Here is a 3,636-nt window from a genome sequence, read left to right as displayed (position 1 = left end):
TGAATGAAAGCATCTCACAGCTAGGCACATATTAACTGTGGGGTCACAGTGTAAATTGTACCTTCTGGGGGCCCCTCTGAAATATTGCACAGCTAATGCTGGACAGCTCTGTTCACCTGAATGAATCCAGCCTTTTCAGAAATATAAGCTGTGAGTTAACTAGAGAAAGAAAGACAGGCTGCAAAATGCCACATGGAATAATTATTTGGGTGGGAGGGATTTTTTTTTTTTACATCTTTCAACTATTTAGGACAAAAAAAAAGTTACACTGCTCGACGTTTCCGTCAGTTACATAAATAATTTTTTTTATAAATATCTCTTTATAAACAATATATAAATAGCTTTACAACATAAATACATTTATGCAGGACATGAATTTACAAACAGCAACGGTATACAGCTGGCTTCATCAGTCTCTCGGGGAAAGCCCCGGCCCCGCGGTCCTGGGGAGCACTTTTGTTATATATCGGATATATGAGAGAGAGAGAAGTTTTTTTCTTTTTTAATCATAAGAAATAACATCAATCAAAACAGCTGGTGCCACGGCTCCTCGTACCGCAAATCCAAATGCAGCCGGGTCTTCTGTGCAGTCCTGGGGTTCCCTGTTCCTCTGGGCGGTGGTCAGGAGACAGCCACATGGGGCCGGGGAGAATTGTGATGCCAGTCCAAAGCCCTAGGACAAACCAGAGGAGGAAAGAGCCCATGAGCATTTCCCCCGCTGTCCATCCCCTCTGGAACAGTCCCGAGAGAGGCAGACCAATGGCAGTACTGATCTGGGAGTTGAACCTGCTCAGGGAGAGGGGCCCATCCATCCGCTGGGAGACCTTCAGGGGCTCCATCTGAACTTCTGGTGCTGCCCTAAAGCTGCATGAAGCCCCACAGAGCAGAGCTGTTTGGGTTTTTCCTGACTTTTCTGGCACTTCCCACCTGCCTAAAGCCTTACAGACCCTGATGGGCTGCACCCACAGCCAGCCCCTGGAGAAGGAGGAGGGAAATGAGTCCAGGAGCAGGGATCGGTCTGCCTGGCAGCTTGTGAAGCGGGTAAGTCATCAGAGGATGCACGAGGGGGTTGTGCTCTGGGCTGGGTATTAATTCACGGAGGGGGGTCCCGAGTTGTGAGGGATGTGTGCCTGTTGGGGTCTGGCTGCCTGGAAATGCTGAGGGCGCTCCCTCGGAGGGACACCAGCAAAAGGTCCCTCTGTGCAGATCGAGCCCAGAAGCCTGGTGCTGCTGCCAACTTGCCTGTGTCCCCCATCTGGCCCCTGTGAAATGCCAGCTGAGTATTAGCACGGGCTCCAGCCTGGCCTGACCTGAATCTCTAATCCATCTGCCTTGTTTTGCCAGACTGCCCAGGTGTAAATCAGCCAAACTCAGCTGGCTTCAGCAAAGCCAGGCCAGTTTACCCCGGGGCAGGAGCTGGCCCTCTCTGTGCCCAGCTCAGTCACTGCAGGGCACGGACTGGCCCTCTTGTGCTGACCCGTAAAGTACCCGCCTGCCATCGGGACTGTGGGACTAGACGGGCCCTTGGCTCAGCTGGCACTGAGGAGCCAACTGGTCATTCCTTGCTTGGAGCATAGGAGCCACAGCGGTTACTGACCCCTTGGTGCACAGCACATAGCTGTGCACAGGCTGCTGGGATGTTTACAGGGCCCCCACACAGTGACTCGCCCCAGCCCAAATGGGATTCAGGGCCTGGGGAAGGGGCTTCCTGGTACAGAAATGAATGGACTGGTCCTGTGCCCGAGATCCATCCTGCCCACTGTTTGCCAAGCTCCTTAAGCACGAGTTGGAGCTGTGCCACGTGCTCCAGCAGAAGGACCTGGCTTCTGCTGGACACCTCTGATGGGGCAGCTACGCTGGGACACTGCCCTGTTTAGTTCCCAAGGAGTCCCGGAGGGTCTGGCTTAAATGGGAAATAAGCCACTGGGAATCTGCACCAAACTGGGCTGTTTTACAGGTGTGATCAAGCACATGGGCAGGGAGGCAGCCATAGGGCTTTATGGTGGGGTGGAGGCAGCATCAAGCCTCCACACCATCTCCCGATTCCTTGGGCTTACTGCAGAGAGGGCCAGCAAACTACCAGGCTGGACTTAATCAATTCAGCTTGCCTACTAATTAACAGGCTAATTAGAACCACTCGCCAGGCAGGGCCTCTCCCTAGGAATCTCTATGTGCTGTGCTGTCACTGCAGCCCCTGCCACGAGTATCCTACTGCTGAAGAGCCCAATATCCCAGTAAGGCCCTAATGCATCACTCCAGTTGGGGCAGGGACTGTGCTCCACCTGTGCTCTGCCCCCAGGACACAAGTGTGGGGAGCATATATGCTCTTCCAAGCTTTGGCCAAAGCTTTAAAGTAGTGGCAGTGCTAATTATAATGACCCCAAGCGTACAGCTGCCGGCCAAGGCTGGGGGGAGGTGGCCAGAGCCACTGATGGGGACCCAGGCCCCTTGATTTATGCCCATATCGCTCAGCCCTGTATGAAATAGATGGTTTAGGAGCATGCTGTGGCTGAAGGGGCTGTCACAGTGGACAGCAGAATTGGGGACCTCAGGGCAGGCAGCCTGGGAGACCTGATGCCGATAGCGGGCTCGGGGACGGTCCTGGGCACAGGCTTTGGGGTGGGCCATGTACTGGAGGACACTGCACTGACAGCCAAGAAAAGGCTGGCACAGCCTCCAGCCCAGGCCTTGTCCCTGGATGCTCTTCCTCACTTAACACCAGGGATCTGGGTGGCTCCTGCTCTGCTGGACCGGCAGCCCCAGCAGAGGAGGGAGCTCCCCTGCACAGCCGGGGTCTCAGTGGTCCTGGGAGCAATGTGCCCTCACCTTGTCCTCACTCTGCTCACAACCAGGGCAGCCAGCGACGTGCGCCCCTGCGCTGCGGAGGTCAGTGGATCCCGGAGAGAGGAGCTGTCCGCCCAAAGGGACGCAGCCAGCCAGGGGGTGAGTGGGACCACGCAGCCCTGTGCCGCAGCCCAGCTCGGCTGCAAGCCCTGAGCTCCCCAGGCTGGTGCAGGTGCTGGCTGCTGGGGGGGGGGTTGTGGCCGAGTGGGGAAGGCAGGGGGTTTCTAGTTTTCCACCTAACTTTTCTACTGTTTTGGCCTCTGCTGGGAAGCGCCCCGATGAGGCCTTATGGGGACCCCGGCTGCGGGGACCAGCCCAGGCGCTGCGGCAACCCCTCCGTAGCCCCCGGGGGGATGCTGCATGTATCCGATGCTGCTGGCTGGGCCATCCCGGGGAAAGGGGAAAGGCTTTGGTCCACTTCAAGCCGTTAGGGTGAGGGTGTGGGGGGGTCTTTATGGCAGGCGCAGCACAACCTCGCCCTGCACCGTGCCTGGGTGCTGCACCGGTCCTCTGCTCCTCGCGGCTCTGCTTCTGCGCCCTGCCCCATCTCCTGCTCTGCTGCCTGGCCCCTGCCCCTGCCCCGTGCTCCCCAGCTGAGGGCCTGGTCCGCTTGGTGCCCGCGGGCCCGGGCGGGGTCTGCTCCGCTTTGCTCCCCGCCCCGCGCCCGCACTCACCGCGTCTAGCAGCCCAGGCCGCTGAGGGAGCCGATGCGGTCCAGCTTGAGGCCGAAGCAGCCCCGGGCCAGCCCCTTCTTGCTGACGCCCTTGAGCCGGCGGCCCGGGCCGGGCGCCT

General features: G+C 57.9%; 1 long non-coding RNA gene across 1 annotated transcript; it reads right to left on the bottom strand.

Moving 5' to 3' along the window:
- Positions 1-274: 274 nt before the first annotated feature.
- On the bottom strand, positions 275-3,636 carry LOC109308518. The gene is made up of 2 exons (XR_002100631.1): positions 3,519-3,636; positions 275-673 (listed from the first exon to the last, which is right to left on the bottom strand). It is a non-coding gene; the product is annotated as an uncharacterized LOC109308518 (long non-coding RNA).

The sequence above is a fragment of the Crocodylus porosus genome, unplaced genomic scaffold (assembly GCF_001723895.1).
Source record: "Crocodylus porosus isolate Cpor-Errol unplaced genomic scaffold, CroPor_comp1, whole genome shotgun sequence".
In the NCBI taxonomy this organism is placed as follows: Eukaryota; Metazoa; Chordata; order Crocodylia; family Crocodylidae; genus Crocodylus; species Crocodylus porosus.
The sequence above is the reverse complement of the archived record's forward strand: the minus strand, read 5'-3'. Positions and strand labels throughout refer to the sequence as shown.